Source organism: Anopheles merus, chromosome 2R (assembly GCF_017562075.2).
Source record: "Anopheles merus strain MAF chromosome 2R, AmerM5.1, whole genome shotgun sequence".
In the NCBI taxonomy this organism is placed as follows: domain Eukaryota; kingdom Metazoa; phylum Arthropoda; class Insecta; order Diptera; family Culicidae; genus Anopheles; species Anopheles merus.
In genome coordinates, this window is record NC_054082.1 from 55,191,447 (window position 1) to 55,219,310 (window position 27,864).

At 41.6% G+C, this 27,864-nt stretch overlaps 1 protein-coding gene across 3 annotated transcripts in view; it reads left to right on the plus strand.

The window, feature by feature from the left end:
- Positions 1-282: 282 nt before the first annotated feature.
- LOC121589189 (mushroom body large-type Kenyon cell-specific protein 1-like) overlaps positions 283-27,864 on the plus strand; it is a 96,572-nt gene continuing 68,990 nt past the window's right edge. Inside the window, exons 1-3 of one of the 3 annotated variants that reach the window (XM_041907898.1) lie at positions 283-368; positions 763-2,319; positions 26,882-26,969. The gene's annotated coding sequence lies outside the window, so the exon portion shown is untranslated. Of the gene's footprint in view, positions 369-762; positions 2,320-26,881; positions 26,970-27,330; positions 27,508-27,864 lie in introns of those variants that run through there. The other 2 variants (XM_041907896.1, XM_041907897.1) reach the window with 2 other exon arrangements.

Here is a 27,864-nt window from a genome sequence, read left to right on the forward strand (position 1 = left end):
TGGCATGGGATGGCGTCTGTAGCTACGTCTGGAGTGGCAGCACTTCCTCCCTCACCATGCAACCCCATTCCGACCGTACTGCTGCTATCCACAAAACGAGTCAGAGAAGCTTTGTTGGTACGGAGTGGGGGAGGTGGAGCAGGAGTAAGGGAAGGTAGGGCGGAGGTAGGGCGTTCGCGACGACCGTCGACCACGACCGGGGGCAGATAGGTAAGGGTTGTCGGTTGTTGTTTCGGTTGTACGACGCTGCAGCAGCCTGCACTAAAACAGTTGTGGCGAAGTTTCCGAAACGCCGAGAAGTGTAGTGAGTGTGTTTTTTCTCGTGCGCCCGCTGCCGCCAATTTGTTGCTCTTTCGTTCAATCATTGCGTGTGTTTATTGTTTCAAATTTGTGTATCTATCTGGTGCCGGGAAAAGGATCGGGACACAATCGGAGCCACTTATACTAGCTCCAATTGTGTAGATCGTGCTCTCTCTCCCCCTTCCTTTTTATCTTCGCTCTCTCTCTCTCTCTCTCTCTCTCTCTCTCTGTCTCTTACTCTCTCTCTATCTCTCTCTTCTTTTATTTTCCTGTCTTTCCTCTTTCCTATGCTCTACAAGTTTTGAATAGTAGTCGCATTTAGGCACCCATAAAAAAGAATCATCAAGAAAGTGTATTATAGGAACTAACGATGTTAATCTTATTTATAAACACAACTTCCAAACTTACGTGAAATAAATTCTTTTTCATATACTATACATGGGACAAATTTGAACGAAATAGGCCTTCGAAACTGTACGCGAGACAAACGAAACAAGAAATAAGAAAGAAATATCGTCACTACCGCCAATGTACTTACGGTGCAGCATGCCATGGGGCTCGATTAGTGTACCGCATTCGCTTGACCGTACCGGTTGACAGTCGATTGTCAGCGTGTGTTCGCCTTCGAACCGATTCGACCAACCTGTTGTTGGTGCAGTCGACGATCCAAGAGTGTGAGTGTGTACGTGAGAGCGTGTTTGTGTTGGAGCAGTTTGTTGATGATATTGTTACCTCATCTCATCTTCTGTGTCGCCAAAGAAGAGCGTGTGCCAATTGAGTGGACGTGTGTGTGAGCAGAGTAAGAGTGTGTTAGTTAGATGTGTCGATCGTGGCTCTGTACATCCGTTTCCAGCACGCCAAGCGTGCTTTTTGCTGATATCCGTTCCGGGATATTGGTTTGTCCTTTTTCCATGATACTTTCCGTAAACGTACTCTCACGAATACACCCCAACCGGCTAGCTTGAGGGGAGAACCGTAGGGTTTGCACACCACTACAATCAGAAAGGCCGCTACAAAACCAGCAAGCGAGTGCGTTGGGGTTTGTAGGACTCGAGAGGGAAGATTCTCCTTGAAAGAAGTGAGTGCATAAAAAAAAAAATACTTGCGCTTCTTGCTTCTACCCTCAAACGCACACGTAGCAAGCAACAGGAGAATACTGCGTACTGCTGCGCGCGGAACACTGATCAGCTACTGGTATGGGTTGGTAAAAAATTGAGATCAAGCAACGCAAACGAGCATATAAAAAAGTGTGGATCTCTTTGACGAGAGTGAGCAACAGTAATGTGTCTTATGGAAAAAAAAATTCTAGAATAAAGTATGCGTGCATTTGATATAATTATAACTTCTTAGCTCGTCAAATTACTTACAGCAATATTAAAAAATATATTTCATACAACACAAAACGCTTATACACACTGCGATGGTTCGGGAGGAGCAATAAAGCAAATTATTTTGGTGCCTTTGTCCACGGTTTGCCTAGTTCACTTTAAAGTGTGTATGTATGAAGTAGTGCGTGTGTTGGTGCAGTGGCAAATATTGCGCTCCCTTGACCTCGGCCCAATGGCGCCAATGGCGGCGGGCGCGTACAACGCTGTCCACGCTGAACGTTACCCATTTTCGAAGGAGCCCAAGGCGTGCACGTTCGCGAACGGCCCAGTGATGCAGTGCACTGTTGGGCCGCCCCGAGCTGTGTGTTAGTGCAATAGTGTGGTGCAGTGCCGCGGTGTTAGTATAGCTTCTATTGCATAAGACGCGCCACACTCGATTGGAAAGAAAAGGGGAAACGCTTACACCCATGGACCTCACGGCTTGCAGTGGAAGAAGAAAATAGACAAACAGCAGGCTGCCAGCACGCTCCCAGTGGCATTTACCGGTGATCTTTGGCATCGGAACAGGTGACCGTGCAGGTGCAGCGGCTTGGAGTACGCAGGAAATGCTGTCCATGCCGGACCCATCCATGGCCTTCGACATTTCGTTGCCGAAGTAAGTCGCTGAGCGGATTTTGCCTACGGTATTAAAGTGAGTAGTTTAAATTGTAACACATAGATTAAGCGAATTGTTCCGTTGCTAGGATTTGAAACTGCCGGTTATTAAGGTACACATGCTATGGAGCTACAAAAGACTGAAGCATTAGTCCAAAAAAACGACAACAGAAAAACATAACTTAGTCACCTCGGTCGATCGTGTGCGGCGTATTGGTTAGCGATAGGAAAGAGTCTGAAATGAAAGGGGGTACTTTATCGCTGAAAAAGAGGTCCATCGTTAGGTTAGTTTCGTGGGGCGTGGCTAACGGGCTAGCTGCCAAATAAAAAAAGTTTAAATGCGCCCAACCAACCAACGCACGGCGGCATCACCTTCGCCGCCAACAGTGTTCGCCGGCTAAAGGCTATGATGGCTCAGTTCTACTTGAACGCACACGCAACGACGCACACAGCCACCGCTAGATGCTATAAGCACGTCAAATAGCAACGCACCACCGGTGGGGCTGAGGACGGTTTTGCTGGCCGAATTTGAATGGAGGGCACAAGGGAGCTGGAAAAAATCTAATAACACTGCCGTCCTGCTTCTTCGTGCACGATGATGGTGGAAACGAAAGCTTACGATGACGATCACGACGGTGATTAGACGATGCTCGTCGTTGTAGTAGATTTTTTTGGAGGAGATCTAATGGCGTTGAGCTGCGAAGAGGGCGAACGTAAATTACACAATCATGACATGCTTATAAAGCTAATAAACAGTTAAACTCGTGGGAAAATTTTGAAACAAAGTCAACTGAAAAAATTATGCTTCTTCGAGGCTCACTGGACATGTTTTCCAGGGGACCTTGCCGAATGGGAATCGAACCCATTCGGCTTTGCACGCATTGGCGCTTCTATTGAGTTGAACTCTCAGAGTAAATACGAACAATGATTAATGGAATGAGAGAAAATTGCTATGTTACATATTTGCATGTGTTTTAGCTCTTTGTGTCTTCTTTCATGGTTCTTTGAATGAATACTTTTACACTTCATTAATTGGGTTTGTAATATTTGAGATTGATTAGTGCATGAGGTATTCACAAAAAATAAAATATCTCGACAATTTCTAGGTAATTTATTTGATGTATTTATTTTGATTCGTGTTATTCGTAACTGAGTCTCGACCCGTTCGCGCATCGTCCACGTGGAGCTTTATTTCACTGTCATTCACGCTCTCTACAAGCAGGCCTAGGGCAAAGATAGACCTTGGACGGTGCAACCCGCGTGATGGCTGCGATATGTAGCGACGAAACAAAAACGAAAGCATGAAGGGAAAAGTAGAGAGAAAAAAACTCGAACCGGTTGTATGATGTGTGTGAGTGCATTTAGCGGTAGTAGTGTTGCGCGCCTTCCTTATCCGCTTTTACAATCATACTCCTTTGCTGCTTCCTCTGTGACGCTGTTTACTGCAGTCCTATTTCATGCATGTTAGTTTGAAATGCTCCTTTTACTCTCGCCCAACGTGTCATGCAAATGGTTCACCTACAGAAAGACTGAAACAGCCACAAAAAAGAAGAAGAAGACAGAAAATCAAACAAAAATGAACATCGATTGTTACACACAAATATGGCGACCTGTTTTCAGCGGGGCATTTGATGAAAATTCGAAACACCCGTAGCTAGACTGACGCTGTAAAAATAGTTTTCCAGAACGTCCGCTCTAACTCAGTGCACAGTCAAACTCACACACATTGAATGTTCACGGTTTTGTAGTTGTTTTTCGTCGGTATCATTTTGATACGTCGACATGTTGTTATTCCGTTTTCTTTGTTGATTTTGCAGATCCTCTCACTGGGGCTGCACGGACAGCTAGCCACCCGTTGCTGCACACAATCATTTCATGACCGTTATCCTATTTGGGACAAACTAACAACGGTAGCGACAGCGCCACCACTTCGAACTACTGGACAGTGGCGAAGGGGAGGAGAAAAATAATTTTCCAAACCTTTTACATGGTGGACAAAACCTCATCGTTTTTATTTTTGAAGCCCCACCCTTACTGACCTCCGAGAGTTTGAGGCTCGTGCTGGCAACACAGGCAAACGGCTTCGTTTCTTCGTACGTCTGGATCGTTCGGTTCGTTTGTTATCAAAAATCAAACATTAGAGTTGTTATTTTTCTTTCCATATTCCTATCATATAAAACACATCCGCGCACATGCACACACACTTACTCCCCTAACTGCAGTCGTGCGATCGTCAGTACGTTATGGCTGGGGGGGCTTCAGGGCTAGATTCAGGGCATGTCAGATGGGTCATAAGGTTCGGCGAGCGGCTTCGAAGGGTGTGGGAATGGTTGAATACACGCGGCGGACGGGGTGAGTGAGTTGGGACAAGGAAGGACACACACGCTTATGTGCTTGGAGCGTTTGGATTATCATTGGCCCACTAGACGAAAGCTCCGAAACTGCTTTGTTACATGCCGTTGGGAGTGCGGGGAACGGAGGATTTTTAGGAACTTTCCAGAGCCATACAACGACGAGGCAGACAGTAGGCAGAGGCCGGTGATGTTAGAGAGCGGAGGGAAGCTAGATAGTAAATTAGCGAGAGCGGGCGGGCATGGAAGGGACTAGTTTTTCGAGTTGATGGCAATTAGTCGATCGCTCGTTATTTGGTCGTGGTCTGTGGTGGGAACGAGCGGAAACAAACGGCAGCGGGGAAGTGACGCACGAAGGGAATTTTCGAGCGGGTTAACGATTGATGCCGCTAGCAGCCCTGCATTGTTGGTGGTTTGGTTTCAATTGAAGGTTCCAGGCAGCGAAATGACGGCTGTGTGATGGCTGTGCACTTGATCTCGAAAAATGCACTAAACCGGTTTTTTGGTGCACCGTTTGACGCTCATACCTACCGTTCACGACCGGATCCGTTCGGTGGTACTGCTTGCGGGGTGCACTGTTCCGAGTCGTGCTGAGGGTCGCCCGATGGGGTTAGTTGTGTTTTTCCGTTCAACTTTTCCTTCCTGTTACTTTGGAGTAAGCGGTTTAACAAACAATCTACGAGTTTTGTCGATGTCATGTGCATGAGTAATGCGCCAAGTGTCGTTAGTATCGTTGAGAAAATATGTAATCATTATCGAAATCTTAGTCACACTTACTCAAAACTTTTTGATCTGATGAACTAAACTGATGTTGCACAAAATTGAGAGTCAGTAATATAAATATATCTCATTTTACTTTGAAATTACTTTAAAAGGAAAAAAAAATGCCTATCGCATGATACAGTCTGATGATAGAACAACTTCTCGCAATGAGTTCAAATCCTTTATAATTCGGGCCCACCCTTACGCAGGACTAACTATCCTGCTACTGGCAAACCAGTGAAAGCACTAATGACCAAACCATTTTAGTGAATAAGGTAGGGCAACTACGGTTGTTGCATATAAGAAAAAAGAACATGATCGTAACGTATGCATTTAGTTGATGTGATCTCGTTTGAATGAACTTCATTATAAGTTCGAAACAAAAATAACTAAACGTTAATTCGAATAATTTTTAATACGTATCAAAGATATAACCAAATTTTCACTTGATTAATTTTACACACGGCGTATGAGATTCAATTTAGTGTACTTGAACAAGTCCTTTGTTGCTTCATGTTCGATTCCTCCCATGCTGCTGCTGCTATAAGAACTAATGGTCCAAGCAAAACGGTTTAATCGAAACCACGAGCTGTTTGGCAGGAGTAATTGAATTTGCATGCCCCTTTTCACGCTCAGTTTTACTTGTGCCCTAATGTGCTTACACTCGGTTCCCCATTGCTTGTTTTGCTATCGAATTTTACCGACGCAGTTCAATCAACAGCATCGATAATAGTAACGGTGGTAGAATATTATGTTTGGAGAAAAGCTTAATTTTATCATTGGTAATCAGTGAATTCGTGATGGAAGTGTGAGTATGCCCCAAATCCGAGTTAATCGTTAGAATTACGCGTACGTTACTTTATGTACAAATTAATTTGAATTACAATAGCACTTTAGCTTGTGAAAACATCGTATGACTCTTATTCCAAAATAACGATACGCTCGGGTTGCACATCATGCAACGTGCATTTTGAGCATGGTTGACGTTATTATCAATGTTAAATTTATTGTGCCAGTGTAACGAGTATCTTCAACAAAATAAATATTTGGAATATTTCTACTATTACAGGAAAAAAATGTATTTCAAATGTCCATGGTCAAGTGTAGGGATAGAATCTAGCAAAGAAAATTATTATGTTTATGTGTGTATAAGCATCTTTTTATTATAGGTTGTTGCCTGTAAAGTACAAATTGAAGAACTGTCCTGAAATCCAGATGCTTTGTTGATCTGAAAAATCGATACTCTATTTCAAGTGTGAAACAAAATTTAACCAAAGGATGAGTAAGTTTTAGGCTACGTTTGCTTATCATATTTTTAATTTATTTATTTTTTTTCACAAATCATAATTTTAATTTGAAAATTTCTGCTTCTCTGTCTTGAAATCTGATTTGATGTATGATTTGTCATGTTTAGTATTTGAATTTAATTATTAAGACAGTTAGACTAGTATCATAAATCAAATAATCACATTTGAGCTAGTAAAACATACATTTATTTTAAAATAGTTTTTTTTTTTAATATTCACTCATTTTTTCCCCGATTCAAAAACTGAAAGCATACTGGTGTATATACAGTGTATAAATGGACGAGGAGTAAAAATACTATTTTGCATCGGTTAAGTGCAGAGAGTAGGAATTAAAATTATGAAAAACGACGAAAACAACGTCCAAATATAAAAATCATGTTCGAATGACTTGGGAAGAGGATAAAAAAGGTAAAAAAGGGAAAAAGAAACCAAGAGCTAGATCACGATAGACTGAAAAAAACAATAACGCTGCTATGCTGTATGATTGAAATGGAACGAGAAGGTGAAAATGAGAAACATCCCCACGGAGTTGCCAAGCAAGGGGAAGAAAACTATGCAGAAAAGAAAAAAATGAGAAAAATAACCCAAAAATGCATGCAGAGGAGAAACCAACCCAGCGGCAGGCGATGGTTTGATCTTAACAGCAGCAAAATAAGGATGCAGCAATGCACTAGCTCTGTGGATGTGGAAGATAACAAGCGCAGGAATGCACGGTGGTGAGGTGGAGGAAAGACGGGAGGTCGAAGAGGGTGAGAAAAAATGAACTTAAATTATATTAAAAATTCTCGTCTCATCTTGCGAGTGGTCCTTTTTTGTGCCCTGCAGCACACTTTTCATTTTCCATCGTCTAACCCCCTAACCACTGGACTATCTATCTCCTCAGTAACAGCTATTCGGCCAGTAGAGAGTCCGCCGAACTGACGGCATTGGATGTCACGCAGAAAGCCACGCGCAAAGCAGAAGAAAAACGGGAGAAAAAATGGTAATGCAGAAAGATTCGCGGTAGTGGTGGTCGTTTCTTGAGCGCAGCTTTTTTTGTGTCCGCCCTAATGCTGTTTTCCATTTTCGCTATTAAGGATCTTCAGCCGGGATGGGAATGGAGGTTTTCTGGGTAGTTCACAAACTGTTGGAACCGTTTTTTTTTGCATGTGAAAAATACACTCTCTAAGAGCGGGAGAAAAAAGCAGTCCAAATCCTTACAGTGAACGGCGAAGGAAGCTGAAGCTGTCAAAATGGGTGTAGCTCGCGGTGGACAGGAAAAACTAAAAAAGAAAGGAAGTCCAAAGTAAGGCAAAAACAACACCTCGGAAAGAAAGAATTAATTTCCTCTCGTGGTGGTGCATCCCGTGGGTGTCTTTCCGCGGCTACACATTCATATTTGAGGGCCTGTGGGAGTGGTACCGAGTGCAGTGCATAGGATGGGGCTTTTTTGTTTTTTGTTGATGCAATCGCCCCGCTAGCTTCGTTTCAATTCCCCTCAAAACGTTACTAGTGTAACGAGCTCAGGAGGAAGCTGAAACGGGAAAGCGTTGCAACCGGAGGAGGGCTCTGATGATGTTTTGCTGCTCTTATTTTTTTACAGCGGTAGCCTTCGGCTGCGTGGTCATAGAAGAGAGGATGATATTGAACAGGGTAGAATGGGGAAGGTTTCAGGACGGGCGATGTAAAAAAATATCACGTATTTTTCCCTTCACCTCTTCGTTAGGGTGGCAGCGGGGGATTCAAATGACTTCCTGCAACAGGGTTGTATGGGACAAACTAAAATCTCTTTCGAGAGAAAGATAGAGAGAGAAAGAGAGAGAGAATAAGAGAGAGAGAATATAAGAGAGAGAGAGAGAGAGAGAGAGAGAGAGAGAGAGAGAGAGAGAGAGAGAGAGAGAGGTGAGATGAAACGTGTGGCGAAAAAAAAGTTGAAATAGAAAATAAGGATCGAGAAGACGAAGAAAAAGCAAGATAAAAAGTCCAGAGACAATAGTGTGCGATAGTAGTGGCAGTAAAAAAAAGTGGAAAAGAGAGAGAAATAAAGAGTGGAAAAAAATAAAAATTAAATCTAGGATGGACGGTGGCCATCGTTGTGTGAAGATGGATACGTACTTTGTGTTGGCTACGTGCTACGGTAGTCAGTAGCGACCCATTTACTTATTTTAACGAATAATTTTATTGGAGTCAACGCGTAAGGTTTACCGAAACTATATCGGAATTTTGCAACACAATTAAGGAAATGTAACCAGTTCGATAAAACTGCGAATGTGTCTTTTATGTTTCTTTCTTTCTATTACTAAATGTCTTTATTATTTACTTCTACATTTGGCTAATTAATGGCTCACGAGAGGAGCTCCTATTGTTAAACTATCAGTTCAGTTAAAAATCAGCTAAATCAAATGATGATGGAATGGTATATAATGGATATAATGGATGGAATGAAAATATAATTTAAACCCTTTAATTCTACGATTTACAGCTTATCATCAGACGTGTGTACAAACGACGAAACGTATTCAACCAAAACCGCCAATAGCATTGACGCCTTACATTGTGTACCAGTTTTGGACTCGGGAATGAAATTCAAAACCTGCGCTTATTTTTAACATTCACAAAAATCGTTTCTTGCTAGAATAATTCAGCTTCGTGTGTGCGTGTTTCACGAAATGAATGAAAAAAATCGATAGAGCTAGCATGTATTTGCTAGCTCAATGCATGCACATATGCAACTGGCCTGGCGTACGGCAAAGGAAGGGATGAAGAGCAGGCAGCAAACGTCGCCCGACCGATCACAGCCTAAAATGAAGCAAACGAAGCTAATGCGGACATTGGCGAACGGTGTTGAGCAGCGTCAAAAAGTGTTGAATAATGCACACGAGTTTGGAACACCTTTTGGGACGGCCCGATGTCTGGAGCGTTGTAGCCGAAGAAAGGGGTTTGCGGTGCGCGCGCGGGTGTCACGGCCTGTACTAACAGATTGCATGCCACCTCAATGCTAGCAGGAAGCGTTTTTCGTCGGGACACTTTGTCTGGTTGCTTCAGTTCGGGGGAGCGTTTGATTGGTTCAGGACCGAAGGAAGAAGAAACAGTAACGCAGAGATGCACGATGGTTTGGTGCGATGGGGAGTTTAGTCTGGTCTCTTAATACCTGTGCGAGGCAAATTCGTTAGATCCTTCCGGTGCACAGTTTTCCTTCGCTGCGAAAGCTGCCGTCGAGTTGTTTGAAGGCGTTTGACAAAATTTGCGCGCGGACATAGCATCGGAGCTTAGTTCGTTTGCATTTCGACAGCTTGCTCGCTGGCATGCAGCTGCATCTGTTTGTCCCAGTTACATTTTGGAACAGGCGGCGATCGACCGATAACGCAACAGGGCGCCCCACTGACGACAAAGCCTGGTCCAAAAATCTTGCCACGAATCTACAAGCAGGGGAGAATTTTAAATTCGGCCTGAACATTGCGATGCATTCGGCTGCTTGACATTATTGTTGAATACCTACTGCACAGAAGGTTGTGGTTTGTATGGCTGATTAAGGGCACGAGATTGGCACACAATCTGCATCTGCACGGTGAATTATCGATTGATGCAAAAAAAGTTCGCTTATGTAAAGAAATTGTTATGATACATTTGTGTTTTCTTCCACATTAGCAATCATACATCAATCATAACATTTTTCGACCATACAGTAGCTGGTTGCTATATTTCTGATCGATATTTTTCATTACTCTTCCAGACGGCGTTATCGATCGATTTTTACAAAGTTCGGTTAATTTTCTCCATTCTTTTGTGTTCATTCGATGGAGGGAAGTACTTTTGACGAAATAGAAGTATATGGGAAAGAAGACAAACTCACCCAGTAGGTGAAAAAAACCAAACCATCCATGGCCAGCGCCGAACCGAAACCCATTAGAACAAAGACTTCCTCATCGCGCTGTCTTGGACAATTTTGCTTTTCGCATACCCGAAATTTTCATCCAACCATCCTCTACACACCGCTACTAAAAGCCGTTGGGAGTGGTATATTGTGCTAGCGAAGATTTTTTCTGTCTCCTCAGGAATAGATTTTTTCATTCGTTCTATAGCACTCCCTTGCACCGTGTACCGTGGTGCGTTTTGTGGAGATGGGCGAAAGATGAAAAACGTTCCCTATCGTACTGGATTGGGATGAAAGTAGTAGTGTTGAAAGTAATCTTGTTTTTTCGTTGGAATATTTCCGACGCTGCATGATATTTTCAGCACGCTATCAGAAGGTGTGTTTTTTCGGTATCGGAGCGTATTTTTTTAGGTGCATTCTTTCCTTCATTCTTTATGCAGCTGGTACAGCAAGTGAACTATGGTTAGGGAATGGTCTTTCGTTTGCAAAATTTTCCATTTCTCTCATTTCCCTGGTGCAATGGTGTCTTCGTACCGACGTGGTTCCGGTCCTATGGGTGGCGCATTTTAATTTTCAATTTGTTTTCGAGCACCACCAACCCGTCGTCGTCGTGCTGGGTGCACGGTTTCCTCCTGGTTTGTCCATCGATTGAATAAATTCCCATTTGCACCTTATATTACGAAAGAAAGAGAGAGAGAAAGAAAGAAGGAGAGAGAGAGAAAGAGAGAGAGAGAGGGAGAGAGAGAAAGAGAGAGAGAGTGAGATAATGGGAATGGGAAGATGCAGATGGAAGGAAAACAAAATCCCATCCTCAGAATGAAGAATCGGTACTTCGTGACAATTTTTGTCTCCTTCGGATGACGAGCATTTGCGTCCCTTAAGAGTAGTCAGGTTTTTTTTATTCACCCTTCCAAAGCTCATCAACTAGGTTTGTTTTTTAATTTATGGGTTGTATATTTTTGTATTGTCATCAAAACATTCCGTGGTTTGATATTTTTAAAATTATTTGCATGTACATTAAATATTTTACGATATGTCGTGTATTTGACATCAGTGCCACGTTGAATTTGTAGTTTCAGTGTTTAAATCTACCATTAAATTAAATACATATATTTTATAGATATTTCCATCCTTCTTATGTCTGTGGTAAAGTTACCAAGCCATACCTTGCTATGGGGTACGATTAGGATTGAGTTGAAGTTATACATTGGTTTTCCTAAATTGGGTTAACAATATCACAGACGGTAGCGTTACCAAAACTATTTAACTGCTAAAACAGCTATACTTTAAAACTGGCCAAATATGAATTGTAGGACTGTATAAAAATAATGGTAATGTATATACACACATTTGGTTAAAACACATCTTGGGTGTTTTAGGGTGTGCACATAATGAAACCATTTATGAACAGGTATAGCCTTATTCCTATCGATGCGCATTAAAATAATTATTCGTTAATCGTCAAATCAGTTTACTCATGACTACTATTACCTCGTCATCAAAATCATCGTCTACGTTTTTGGACCGTTTCTCCTGAATATATATAATAAAAATTAACTTCTTCTAATCATTATGTCAATTGAGATTTAAGCTAACGCTGACGCTGACTGGCGCTTTTGGTTTGGCTTGGCAAGAAAAGAAAAGTTAAAATATTGCTGGTTGCCAAAATATTTATTTTATTTCACATACACTGATTATACATACAAATAAAATCGATTGAAGAGTTTACGGGGTTTCACATTCAGTTACTCTTTCCTCCCCAACAAAGGACCGGCTGTAGCTCAAGCTCTCAAAACATGGTATGAATGATTGAAACGATCGGTTATTTTCCGCTAGCAAACAGATTTAATTATCTGCGCCATTTTTTTTGCGATGCGTGGTAGCTGGAATACAGCGCGATTCGCTGTACGATCGTTTAGCAACGCTTCATGATCGTTCTCGCGCAGTACAGGGGCACTTTGCTTCCCACCGTCTTGCTATAGATCTCACAAGGGGAATGATTTGTGTATGAATTTTGCCGTTTGAAAGCAGTGGCTATAAAAATACTAAAATTGTTTATGACTACAAGTAATCGTTTATGGCCGGATCTTTACTCTACGATATTGTTTCGGTGATCTATATTTTTTAACATAACTAGTGATCATGATGATGATGGGAAAATGATTATGCAATGAAAGCAAAAATAGGTTAAACGTTGGTGAGATGTGATAAGTAGTACATTAGTGATTGATTTCACACCTGCCTTTCAAATGTTGTACCGCAGTTGTACTTTGCACTTTGAAGTGAGTGATGGTGACTGTGTATACATACATTGATAGCAACACGCACGTACTTCGCGTGCAAAAATGTGCAAATCAAAACATGAACAGTTGCAGAGAATAAAGTTGCGGTTCTGCTAAACGAGCAGCGATTCTTCTCCAGAACAAAGACAACCAAACATCAACGGCAACCCCAAAACGAACCCACGTGTTGATTCGCATTGTTCGCTGGCAGTCAGGGGTGATTTCGATTTTATTTGTTTTGTTTTAGACGTATATAAACTGACTGGTTTACAGTGTTCATCAGTAAACCAGCCGGCCAACAATTGCTCGCAGGTCAGTATGGACTTGCACATGGATGATGCACACATTTAGAATGCATCGCAAGCAACGGGTGAAAGCGTAGCAGTCACATCGCGAAAAAGCGAGTAGCTATAGAATAGAATGCAAAAGAAAGTGCAAAAAATTAGGATGCATGAATTAGACAAAAGAAGTGCTAGGGTAATGCATAGCGCACGGCATGCACATCATACAAGGGGTATATTGGGCCAGTAATTGAAACGAGTATAAAAACTAGAATCAACTAATCTCGTACGGCCGCGTGCCGAAAGGAAATACTGGCAGAGAGAAAAAGAGAGAGAGAGAGAGAGAGAGAGAGAGAGAAAGAGGGAGAGAGAGGAGCAGACCTATAGAATAGAAAATAATCAGACCGCATACGCATCGCATCCAAAAGTGCATCGTAGCACATAGCACCTCGTTTTTCTCCTCCTCTGTTACCCGCCGCCAGAAGCACGAATTAGGCTTGAACAAATGCAACATCATCAAGCCAAAGCATGTTTTCTCGGGCGGCTGGTGATGGTGGTGCACCGAATACTGGAGGTAAAATTTAATTTGCTTCGTTGATCAGAGCGGGTGTGAAGGCTTCCCAGTCGTTTGCAGTTGCAGATTATTTTGCAGCTCAGAATTGTTTTTGTTGTTTAGTGTACGTATGCATGAGCGTGTTTGTGTATAAGTGTATATGCTTTCGCTGGAAGTTAGAGGTTTAGGTGTATTTTTTGTTTGTTTGTTAGTTTTTTTCGGTTGCCAATCAAATGAAAAGGTGCTGTGTACACGTGAGATTTGTACCTTGAATGTTAATTATATTTCCAGTGGGTTGTTGGGTCTGCATTCAGTAGCAATCACGCTACTACAATTCAACTTTAGGCAGAAGAGGCAAGAGGCAGAATATATATAGAATAGCTAAAAAACATTTATGTATGTAAAGTGTAAATACAAAGTCATTTTGGGTTTGTAAATTCATTCATGTAACATCATGTAAATATTCTAATGATCAACGGTACATTACGTATGAACGTTATGTGTTTATTGAATTGATAGTCTATTAAACATAATTCATGTTGTGTATGTAATTTTAATCGTACCATCTAAAATTATCTAAAACTAAACCAAATTGCTAAAAAATAGAATAAAGAATACTTTACTCGTTTCATTGATATGAGTGATCGTTTGGATCGCTGAGGTTTACAAGGGGGTTTTGAGAAAAAATGAGGGGTAGCTTGTTTCAAGTGAAGGTCATCCTGTTTGATGCATTCACAGCTAGCAAAAAAAAAACGAATACGAAGCTAGAGCGAGACGCATTGCTTTCAAAAACGGTGCGAGAAATTCGTGTAGAATATTCATTATTGAAAGGAATTTAATTGTTTCAGCAAGTTTTCACGCTGCACAATTGATACGCGAAAAAACCTGTGAGCCAGTACGTTTTTAAGTCATATACACTACACCATGAGTGACTCTCTCCCTCTTCTGAATTGCATATTGGATGTGTGACGAAGACCGAATATATTTGTCAACTGCCTGGTGGCACTGTTGCACGAGGTATACGTGTGTGTGTATTCGTGTATATGAGGATGGGGTTGCGAATTTATTTGGTTTTCTAATCAGTTTTAACTATAAAGACGACAGCAAATCGAGAGACACGCGAGAGGGTTGCAATTCGAATGTTCAAACCATATGTCAAGCGAATCGTTGTTGAGACGCTGGTTTTTTGTGAGTGAGCGTACAAACGAATGCTCCGAGATATTTGCTGTCGATGGTATTGGAATATTGTTATGTTTAATAATTTGATGGGATTGGAATAATTATGAACTGTGTTATTTGATTTATTTTAGAATCAATTAGTAAACCCTGACTAACGTTCATTCCGATTACAATACTTTGTGGTAATAATTTTCGAGTGGTTTGAGTTTTCTCTAATCATCAAGAAACAGTAAATAAGTTTGTTATTGTACTGATCCTTATCAAACGCATAAATATGACAAGTAGTACGCGAAACGTAGTAACTACTTGCCTTTAGGCAGCAACCACTGGAGCAGCCGAGTAGTTGATGCCTTCGTTTCGGTTGTTTTCGGTGCACTTATCAACCTACATTGATGAGGCGAATCACTCTTATTAGGGGCACGCACACTCCTTCAACTAACAAAGCACACATATGGCACTACTCGCTCGAGCGCTTTAAGTGGACGACTGAGGTGGCGGTGCAGATGCAGGTTACAGTGGATGCACTATTTGTCGTAACGGCAACTCGTACCATGCGTGGTGGTATAACTATGAGAGACAGTATGTGTGTGTGTGTTTGTGCTGCTCAGCGCCGCCTTTTTGGTTCGTTTTTGGAACCGCACGTTGGGTGGTGCAACGTGACTTAGATTTTACTGTGACCGTGGCTGTTTTGGAGCGGTTTTTATTAGTGCACCGAGTCATTTTGGGTATTTTCCACTGGGTGGGTTGTTGTGTCATCTGATTGTAGGGGGTTAGTGATAGGTTTTGCGTTTTTTATGAGCACTATTTTAACAATAATATATTTGAAGTATGTGACTGCACAGTTTAATGAAACTTGAATGTAATAAGTAATGTATAAACAGTTGTATATATTATTGCTTTTCAGAAGTTGCTTGAAATCTAGATGTTCAATCAAATGTGAATGAAATGAAGCATTATTTATTAAAATCAAGTCGGCATTTCGTACAGTTAACTAAAACATTGCTGCTCTTGTAAAAACCATTACATGTCAAAACCCGTTTATGGATTCTTCGTAAAAAGAACTTGAATTGAAATGAAGGGGCATGTCAGTTAGTGGGCACATTTAATTTGATTATATATTTTCACCCTAGCCAGTGGCGGATTGCGGGTTGCAACTTTAATCTTATCTGTGCATTTCCCTCCTCACCTCAGTTTCTTTTGCTCCCTCTCCTAGTCAAAGCGTCCCAGGGACGGAAGAAAGTGGCCAACCGTTTTGCAGGCAGATTGCGTCAATGTTTGCAATTATCAGTGTTATTGTTAGCGCTTAGTTTTGGTCCTCCGTTGCACATAAACACACATACACATTGAATGAGCTGCATACATCAGACCAGGGTCGGAAAGTAACGTTCTGAAATAGTGTACAATTTTCGCTCGTATCAACTATCAGTCAAGAAGGGCTTACATGTTTTATGGTACGAAATTTAAACGTGAATTGTGACGCCTTGGGTGTTGCGATACGAGCACCCAGCACAGCTAGCTGCTTTTAGGCCACTGGTAAGAGCTATAATTAGAAATGGCGTTATAAAATAATTTCTTTCATGGAATAATTTGACCTTTTTCGGTTTATATACTTTGATACCAGACAGGAAATGCATACATTCCGGTAAAAGTTAAGCTTGTTATGGAAATTGCTTTAATTAATAATGTTCAAATTTAATACCACCCTCGAGAGTAACTAACATGTCGCTGGTACTTCTCGTTTTTTAAAGTTTTATTTGATATGAGCAAACATTAAAATAATACTCTAACTACAATTTATAAATTGCATTTGTATTTGCCGCAAAAAATGCTTAAAACTAAACTTCTATAAAAAATATAGCAGGATCAAACTTAAGATTTCGTTGACGTACTCAAACATGTTGCTGGTATAGTTTAAAGTCGAGTAGAATTTTTCTTTGTTTTTCTATTTTTTGTCCTTTGCGAGTACGCGCACTAATGCAAATGGCTCATGACAGCTCGTTTACCAGATTCCACTAAAAACCGCTCCACTACGAGAAGGAGGCAAACGTCCCATAAGCAAAAGCAGCAAATGTCGCAAAAAATGCACAAGTGACTTTTTTCCAATTAAAATGGGGCGAATTATTTATTTTAGTAACACCAGTGCCAGCGTCAACCCATCCACCACACCAAGTAGATGGAGTCGTTCGAGTTCGCCCAGCCCGCCAGTGAGCTTAGTAGCTCGGATAGTATGTACAAGTCCGTCTGGCAGTTTTGCAACTCCTTTTGTCTTCCCTGAATCTTCCCTGCGCTTACTAACGCATATCATACACCCACACATATATACACTGAAACTTTCCCCGTTTTGGATTTGTTTTATGCTCTTTTTTTTGCTTCCGGCCAGTTTCGGACAGTAGTCTGGCCAAGAGGAGGGTGACTGAGAATTCAAAACCGAAAGCGCCCGAGAGAGAATGACCAAAGTGGACTGGTCATCGTGAGTGTTTTGTTCTATGCCCTCTTTTCCTAGTGCAGTGTTTCGAGTGTTTCTATTGTATCTCCTTTTTTCTTCATCCTTTCGAAGGCAACGCTGAGCACGGTCAGATAGTAGTATATGCTTTAGCCATGACGGTGCCTATGTGTTTGTGTATTTACACTCGTTGAGGTCTTTCCTACTCCACAGTCGACCATCGACCAGGGAGTAGTAATTGGAAATGACGTACACGCTGAAGGGTTAAGTTGGAAAGGGCATCTTCCGCAAAATTTTGGCGAATATTTCTGTCTGTACTTCCGCAAAGTTGAGCCGGTCTCATGATACAGTCGTCAACTCGTACGACTTAACAACATGCCCGTCATGGGTTCAATCCCCAAATAGACCGTGCCGCCATACGTAGGACTGACTATCCTGTTATGGGGGGAAATCAATAAGTCACTGAAAGCCAAAGCCCACAAGTGGTAGGCAGGCCTTGACCGACAACGGTTGTTGAGCCAAAGAAGAAGAAGAAGACTTCCGCAAAGTTTGTTGAACGAATTATGTAACCATATATATCTTTTAGTTTTGTATTTTTGAGAGAAATATATTATGCAAAATGGTTAAAGTGTTAAGCCTAAGCAGCAGTTTTATTATGCTAAAGTAAGAAAAAAATATACAATCATGGTTTCAAATGCTTAGTTTGGATTATCATATGTGAAATTAAATCTCATAGTTTGTTCAAATTAATCGAAATCCTTGTTTTGAATATGTGTACAAGTAGGGTGTATTGAAAAAGAGTTTTTGGTCATCATAAAAACTGCAAAACTGCACTCCGAATCTACCCTCAACCCTAACATTGTTGATCGAGCCATCCGGCCGCCGTTACATGCGTTCCATCTCAAGGTTATGCTTGCCGTTTCATGATGCTCACGATTAAGATATCCACCGGGTAGGACAAGCGAACTTGAAACGAAAAGCAAAGAGGAAAATTTAAAAGGAGCGCTCGCGAATAAGCCGGACTTGGACGGCTCAGCGATACCTGACAAAAGTCATCGATCGCGTACGACACCTATCGGGACTAATTTCCGTCGCCTGCTTCTGTCGCTTCTGTCGTTTCAATCGATTTGAACCAAGCTGGAAGCTCCAGGTCCCACTTTGGTCGTCGATGTCGACGACGCGAGATAACGGGCGCGTCTCTTTGAGCATCGCAGACACGACGCTGAACATGGCCGATGATGGTGCAAGCAAACCCACGTTGATACCATCTTTCATCGCTAATGGAATCCTGCTTGCTTCATCTCGTTCATGCAACCGAGTCCCGAGATGGCGACCGCTTCCATGCACTTGATCTGTTCATGCACAGAATGGCTTGATGCCCAATCTTTAAGGGAGTTCTGCGACCTAAAGGCTACCGAACTGAATGTGTACCGTCTTCGTTAGTAGATGGTGGTGGAGCTGTGGCGGTGTGGGAATACCCATCATTCCTACCGTCTTATCCTGGGGCTCGGGACTTGGGAATCGATTTTGCCTGTTTCCCACTTTCGACCACGATCTCTTGTGTTAAACGTAAAGGGGTGCAGCAAGAGACAGGCTAAATAGTTTAATCGTTGGTTGTCTTACGATCGCGCCACCATCGATGTGTACATGGTAGAAGAATGGAGAAAACTGGTCTTAACCGAATCAGATTGAATCTATCAATTGTAAGCTTTGTTGTTGCTCGTGCCATGGCGGCTGTACGTTGGTTGGGAGCTCGTATATTGTCTCTTATTTGTATGTGTCTTTTGCTTACTTTTGGTGCTGTTGAGCAAACTATTGAGCACTATTGTTAAAACTTCTGTTGGATTCGTTAAAGCTGAAGAAGGTCGAAATAGGTTTTCCGAAAGCTGATTATTGTACTTACGATGATAGTAGCATAGGACTAAAAATAATGAAAAAAATCAAAAGAGAGAAAGATAGAGAGAGAAAAAGGGAGATGGACAGAGAGAGAGAGAGAGAGAGAGAGAGAGAGAGAGAGATAAACCACAAACGAATTGCGTAAATCTACAATATTTTAACAAACAGCTGCTGCTACACAGGCGGTTGTACATAATTTGATCGATATACAATAAACCCATTACTAAATAGCACATTTTTATCTACCATCTGAGCTCCAACCCCTTCGCACACTTTTAGTTGGTTGTTGAAACCTTCCAATGTGCGCTCATGTTTTTTTTCTTCTCCTTTCTTAAGTGCCGATCGTGTCTCCAAACATATTTATCGATGGGGATAAGCCTAAAATCAATACAGAGTTACATTTTCCATTTCATATCGTTGAATGATTTCGGGGAAACAGACACAGATGTTACTAAATAAAAAATCTAATTGTGTTAACTATTTAAATATTCCCGTAACTGATGCTTTCTTAACGATGGCTCCATCCACCCAAAATTTAGTTTTTGCTCGAAACCCGTCGTTTTACTTACTTACAATTCATAGTATGAATGCTCTCACAAAAAGCATCAGTGGGGGGCAACCTGTTCTCTGTCGCAAGCCGTAGGCATGATAGTGGAAATGTATCCACGCGGCGAGCCAGCGGTGTAGTGTGCAGCGGTGTAGGTCTATCGAGCGTTGGAACAACATCGCGATCCATAAGGTGACCAATAAATTAGCATACACTTGTCCCGCTGGTAGGTTGTGTGCGGCGAGCGTGTGCGGGAAGGCAGATCGCGCCTTGTGATTGTGCACGAATTATGTGCAGTGTAACGATTCGTTGTGGACGAAGGAAGAAGAAGTTAGATCCGCAAGGGGCGCGAAGCGACCTTCATAAAATTCGATCGTGAGAAATCCCACCGACCTGTAATAGTGTTGAGCTAATAGGTTGTGTTTATATCTAACAAGTACACATGCATATCCCCTCAGCAAAGCGAAAAAGCATGTTTCTTTGTATATGAGTGTTTGCAGAGCACAATAAAATGTATTTGCTATTAGTGGACACCGTTATTGGGACAGTGTTATCCCAAAGAAGTACAAGTACACTTAACTGTACATTAGGATTTGAGAACTAAATCGTATATGATATAAATTCTTGTCGTGAGATAGGTGCTTTCAGATTTCATATATGTGCATATGCATATATTTTAAGCAGATATGTTTAAGTATGACCTTCTCTTGTGTATGGACAAAGACTTTCCTTGCATAAAGGAAACTAAGCTTTCCCCCATGTTATTGGGATGCTTCATCTCACCAAAAATCCTTTTTCTAATTGTTGACTACACGTGTTTCAACGAAGCCAATACTTGATATCGTTATTGGGCACATTCAACTCTACCAGCATTAATGACAGGATGTTGTTAGCTCATGTAAATGAAATCAATAATACCGCTACAAGTATCGATGATAATCACAGCGATGGAAGATGGTGGTGCCGGTCTTGGTAGGCAAAAGCATCAACATCAGCTCTAATGAATGCAATGGACAGAAGAAAAAAAAACAAAACAGAATCACGTATAGAGACAAAAGCGAAACAACCCACTTCTTTCACCTGTCCATTCTTCGGCGATCGGCCGTACTCCATGGGGTCTATCCAAACAGGAACTTCTCCCGTTATTGAACCATCATTAAGAATTACGGTTAGATTTCTTAAAAGTGGATGAAACACAAAATGCGTACAAGAACTCGTCGGACGGGGAACGATGATGATGGATCCTCGTTACGCCATTCATTGAGGTTAGTTTGCCTTCACCTTTCCTTCTAGCTGGTATTTTCTCCTGCAAAGAGTCTACTCCAGGTGCTCTCAGTAATCATTCAACAGTACCAGACAACAGCTAGCGTGCAGGCGAACCATGCCTACTTCCACACGTTGTAAATGGCTATCTAGCTTCTGCTTTTCTTGGTTGGGATTTTTTTTTCTCTCGTCGTAAGAACAAATCGTGAAGGACGCTTGGATTCGGAAATATGCAATCCGAAGCAAAACACCCAATACCTTCGGAGCGTGCTGGAATGGTGCGCATGTTACCAACACAGTTGCCACTTAATTTCAAAGCAATTTCAATTATCTTCATACGCACTACACTCAGTGGTATGTTTGAATTGTGCGTGTTTCCCTTCCATACACGATGTTGGGGAAGCCTCATACCCATTGATTCATTCCGTCTACGGGCAAAGGAACGGATTTAGTTTTCCCTCTAACTCGGTAGCGTTGTCAAAGCTATAGTGTAAAAGTCTTTAAACATGAAGAGAACTGCTGCTGGTGCTTCTGATGATGATGATGGGGCGGTAGACCGTGGTCAGTATCTATGATTAGAGTTTTTGTACGAATAAAACCCGTAGTTAGGGTACCTTGTGTTCCCTTCGATGTGCTTCTCTTAACTCGTCATTCTTATTATCGACCACCGGTGGGCATTGGAGCAGAATGCTAGGATCATATTTTTTTATAACGTATCACGAACGATACTATAATTTAAACAGGAAACGGAGGAACACTCAATTTTGCTATGAAAAGTGTCTCAACATGGTGAGAAAAATTTTAAGAATTATAAGAGGAAATAATTCTTAACAAATCATTGCTTTTGTTTTGTAATAAGGACAAACTCAGACTAAATGTGTTATTAGTTGCCCATCTAAGATAACTTTGGCCACATTTTCTTTACTAAAGGTAATGAGAGAAAAAACAGCATTATTATTGTTTATTAATTTTTAATGGGAATATTTGGCTTTGAAGTGACTGAAATTGTAATCTGTGTTTGTTTCGTTATATTTAAGATTATATAGTAATACTGCCTTTTTCGTGTGTTCCACCTAAAAGATTACACAGCGTATATTAAAACTACCTCTACACGGGTCATCATCGAAATCGTCCGGTTTGTCGCCTCAGTGCCAAGAGCACACACTTTCTCAACATTGTTTGTTAGTAACTGTTATATAATTATTTAGTTAAATAAAATTATGAATGCATGCTGTGGCGAATACAAATACAACGAATACGCATATATCTAATATATTTAACTTTTGTGTTTATTATGCGATTGAGTGTACGATCAGACGTTAGTTTGTTCGATTATGCGCAATGTCTTGTGATTGTAAAGAGATGAATGAAAGATTTTCACTTTGTTTATGATAAAACATAACTCCAGTTTTAATGTCACATGGCAGCATAACCTAGTATTACTTCGGCACTATTTCATCTTCAATCGCAATCCACACGTGTTTGTGATTTGAAAACTAATCACAATGTTTAAAACCAGAAACTACACAAGCAACTCGGAAACAATATGTTTTGCTGCTTCTTATAAATGTTGAAGTGGTAAGAAAAGCCTTTTTCCATTCCAACGTAAATGTTTTCTAACAGAGAGCGAGCCACACATGCACCGTGTGATAGGTAGCACAGTAACAAAACACAAGAAAATATTCCCTCAATTGCCCGTTCCGGAGAGGCAACACGTGCCGCAATCACGGAGCGTCATTTCCTTCTGATATGTCCATATCCATGTCCAGCCCGAGTTCGGCACTGTTTCCAGCTGACCTGCCAACCTGGTGAGGTGGCAAAAACACCTGTTTTCTCACAAACTGCACACGCCAGCCCGATCGCCCGATAACCCGATTGCCCGAGACGTGTTCCGTGACTAAAACCGTAAACATCGCCCCAGCCCGGACAGCAAAGGCTGGTGGCTAGTCCACCGACGCAAAGCGCCAGCACCGCAACATGCGCCACCGTCGGGCGCGCGTTGGTTTTGTACCGCGTGAACATCCACACGGATTGGTATGTGACCGAGATAAGCTTCTTGCCGTTTACCAGAACGTTGCTTGGTGCCCAACGTGGCAAACACCTGTTGCCTCTAGTCCGGCGGCGAAGGTACCCGAGCAATCGTTCTTTAGCGAGACAACGACGATCTGTCGTATGGTACAAATGCTTCGGCTTTTGTTTGTTAGACTGATGGACGGATTTTAGGAGTGCAACAAAGCACAAGTTTGTCTTTTCTGCTCGCACGGCTTTGAACACGTGTGGTTTTCTAAAAAAATGCATTGTGTGCATGTGTATGTTGTATATACTGTTCCATGTAATAATTGTCTACTTTGTTTTATTCTTCATTTTTCGATATGAAATTGTAAAACCAACAAGAAGATATTAACAGTTCTTGTTACTTTCACGTAACGCAAATGCCAATTCCATCACATAATGGTGCCCATCTCGAGCTACCTTTTACCAGTTTCAATTAAATCAACGAATCCCGCCAGTACTTAACACCGTACTGATTTATCAAATTCCAGCAAACACCATCCATCGTAACGTTCCATTTCAGGCAGGAAGGTCGTTAAAATAGGCATGATTGATCCCAGAGTGGCTGTTCTAATTATGCTTTTATTTCAGAGTATGAGCAGTTAAGCTAATGAAAATCACTTATTGCAATCCGAAATGTTGCCTTGTGCTCCCCAGGCGAATGTACGCCTCGAGCCAAATGAATCGCGTATGAATAAATTTTGATTGATCACTTAACTATTAACCCTCGCCCACACCTTGTACTATTAGTTGCAATCGAAAAAAAACAACCTCACCCACACACAACAACCAATCGTTCAATCGTCAGCTGACAGTAGCGAACGAGCAACCTGTTTGACAGGCTGCGACCTATTCCTACAGCCGGTCGATTATTGGATTAGACTGGAAGTACCGAAAGTAATCGAGCAACGTACGATTGCATTGGAGAGCCGGTTGCTAGTGGCTGTTTCCCGTTCCGGCTTCAGTTTCGTGCCAATTTTGAACCCGGTGCAAGGGAGACCAATTAAAGATATCCACGTGAAACGGACCAAACTGTTCCCTAGCAGCGATGCACGCCGCCCGTACCAACATTTGCACTGGGAGAATGTAGAGTTATGCGATCTGGCAAACGACGATGCCCCGCCATCCCAATGCTAGATTGCTAATTATGCAATCTGTTGCCCGCTGTACTGCCGTACCTACAGGTGCCGGGACTTCAGCTATCGCAGTCTCGCGCCGGAGAATGGGTTAGTGTAAGCGTCCATGCTAGCTAACCTCTCATCAATTCATTCATTTTCGGAAGGTGCTGGTTCCCCATTTCGGTGCCAGGGTTAGAGGAAATCCCTTTTCGATTTTCGTGTTTTCCTTCCGTTCCATTACGAGCCATAAGTTGGGATCCATTCGCGTACCCAACTGTACCTAGGTACAGCAGGTAGCACCATTTATCCACCACACTGCACGCCGGCATGCCATTGGAATTGCAGCTGCAAGGGATAGCGAATGTTCCAACCGTACGATACGCTACGCCATACGAACCATACGACCGAATGATCCACGCTTACTGAAGCTATTCCAAAAAATGGTTCCCAATCCAGTCACCTCGCCGGTGCAGGCAGGGATGCATTTATGGCAGAGTGCGCAACAGGAGCGCTCAGTACATACCCAGCCCAGACTAGAGCAATCGTTATACACGCGAGATGCAAGTCAACTTCATCGGCACCATTTGGTCAATGTAGACCGAAAATTAATACGAATTTAAAAGCTGTCCCTGCTGTGCAATGCCTGTGTATTGCCGAGAGGAGTGTGTTGTCTACGGATCGAAAATCTTTCTCCTTGCGGAGGTGTGGGAGATCAATGCGGTCGGGTGTAGAGTATCGTACTTTGCGTTCCTCTCAGTGCTTTTGGTATGCACATTGCTGAACTTTAACTATGCTTCATCCCCAGCTAGGGAGTCAGATTGGACCGTGGGGAATTGTTGAACGAGAGAGAGAGATAGAGAGAGGAATGGGTTTATCGTGCAAACCAACACTCCATAAAACCGGTCTCAAATCGTTTAACTTTTCGTCTACCAAACAAAACTGAATTACGGCGAATAAGGTGGTGGGCAAAAAGGGGAAAACGGAAGGGAAGGAAATTGTTTGGAGAAGCGGTTTGGTGACGTGTAAATTTTCGGCATTTTAACGTAGAAGTCCTCACGTCCTGCCGCGTTTAAGTTTCGCTTTCTATTGCACCGAAACACGTGAGTTGAAGCTACTGGTTTTAACAGATACAATGGGCCTTTTCAGTCCGGATTACACTCGTCCTATGCTGATGACAAAACGGACGAAGCGTTGGGGGTTAACTGAAGCGCTTTATTTGCTCTGTTCGGTTGGAAACATTAGTCCTAAATAAATCTATTCCAGTCGTTATACTCATCTATGGCTAATTATGGTCTAATTCTTATAATTGGATTGAAAATACAGTCGAACTTTTCAACCCAATGAGCACTGCATGGAAACATATGAAACTAGCAGTGAGAATAAAAATAAACGACAAAGTTGTGTACCGTATCTACCTGGATAAATACTCGAATATCCAGGCGTACGATTTTACAACGTTTGTTCAGTCCACTTTGACACCTTATGCACAGGTGAACATAAGCAGCATTACCTCCCGAACCCGAATGGTTGTTCCGATGGCGTTTTTGAAAACTGTTGCTCCAACACCGCTGGGAACGGTGAGGGGTCGAGTGGCTGCACTTCAGTTAGGCAACGGAAGTTTGCTTCCGCCCGTTGGCTAGAGCATCGAGTTTTTCATCCATGCAAAAAGCCAATCCTTCGTGTGTGTGTGTGTGCAAGGTTATTGGAAGGAAGCTTTTCTGCTCACGGATGATGTGGGTCGAGGCTTATTTGAAAACCTGTTGAATGTTTAACCAACACCGGCCAACACCGGTCGTATTGAGCCACAGTTTGGGAGCAAGCATGGTATGATTATTTAATAGCAGCTTGTTACAAAGATCGGTTGTCATTCAAAGTTGGGAAGATAAACTATTGCTAGTTAAGTGTCTAGATGTTAAATTAGCTTTTACATTAGCTAGTCAGGGAAATATTAGGAAAAAATGTAGTGAGAATTTCTAGCCCGTTTAGCCGTGTCGAGATAAGGCTTTTTATCTGATACATAAATAAACATTATCAATACACGAAACATTGAAAATTCGGTTCAATGTCATTATATATTATTCAATAGGAAGTAAATCGAAACAATCAATGTTATTTCAATTATTTTACTCTTAACAACAAAAACAAAAAAAAACAGAGTCTGTAAATTAAATTGTTTTACTTAAAGCTTAGCTTTAAATTCTACGTAGTGCTACTTAGTATAAATCATTAAAATAGCACTTTACGTTAAATGCCCCGTTTTTATAACTAAGTTACATACACACTATTCTATATTACTTACGTAACTGTCATTTCGTCGGAATTCAATATTGAAACTCTTAAGATTTAAATCAACACACCAATAAAATAATCGATTAGTTCCTGCATTAATTAGTTATTTAGTTCATTGAAAAGGTAACTTAATTATCTTAACAGCATATAATCAAAACCATCCATTGAATGTTTTTTGACGATAGTTAGCTGACAATTCAAATGATAGGATGGAGAACCCCTGTCTTCGAGTTCTATTGTATTAGAAACGATTTGGATTTCTTTGTATAGAAAAAATATCCCAATTGATAGTCACAAATTCCATCGGTAGTGGTCAATCGAAGTCTTAGCAGTGAGTTCAGATTGTATTTTCTTTCATTTACAAACAAATATAGCTAAATAGAATTAAATAGTGAATGTGTCACGTTTTTATTATTTTAATAGATAAACATTTTATTTCAGACATCATTGGGCTGCCATGACATAAAGCTGATAGTATCGTTTGGATATACAATAAGTAATTTAAAACAAGGTAAGTGTAGTAGATACACATGTATGCAAGCATTACTGAAACAACTGAGTAACGCCATACTTGCTTATTTGCTAGTAAAACAATAAAACCATCCAAACGTCGTTTCCTTTATAGTTTCCCCGGTTTCAATGCCGCGCTGTACAAAAATCGAACCAATTCGACTGAAGGGTTATAATAGGCAACGACAAAGAAGCAAAAAGGAAGGAAAGGAAAAAAAAAATAGAGGCAAAAAAGGCAATGCAAGTGTGATAGTAACTAATGCCAGAACGCGGAGGCGTCTTGCTGTCGCCCCGCAAACAAAAAAAAACTTATTTCTCCTCCCATGTGCCATGCACTGTTGTGCAGTAGTAGTAGTATCTGTCTCCATTATAGCAGGCGCAGCGTTTTTTTATTATTATTATTTCGTTCCTTGTATGTACTCTTGCACAGACACACCGTAGATACCGTCCCCGTCCGGGCTAAGTAACTGCAGCTATTGCACTGTTTAGTGGTGGGTGCGGTGCCGGTGCGAAGGTGGCCAAGGATTTGCTGTGTGCTGGTGTGTATACGGAGTGTATTTTTTTCGCTGCTTTCTATTTTCGTTATTTCCACCCCATCCCAATGATGCATTTTTCGTCCAGCAAACAGTATGGGTGCGTCTGTGTGTGCGTGCTTGTGTATTCGTGACTGGCGCGCGTGTACATGAGCGGAAGTGGCTCTCGTTCTTGTGCCGCACTTTTTTTGTGTTCACTCTTTTTTGAGCGATTTCTTTTCATTTCCGGACTTCCAATTCCCTGGCCAAGTTGCTTAGGAGTTGGGTACATGTGCCGTTTTTTTCGTTTTAGTAGATTTTTTTTCGTGCTATACAAGTTAATGCTGTATATTTCGTTTATTTTCCACCTTCCGGTTCATTTTT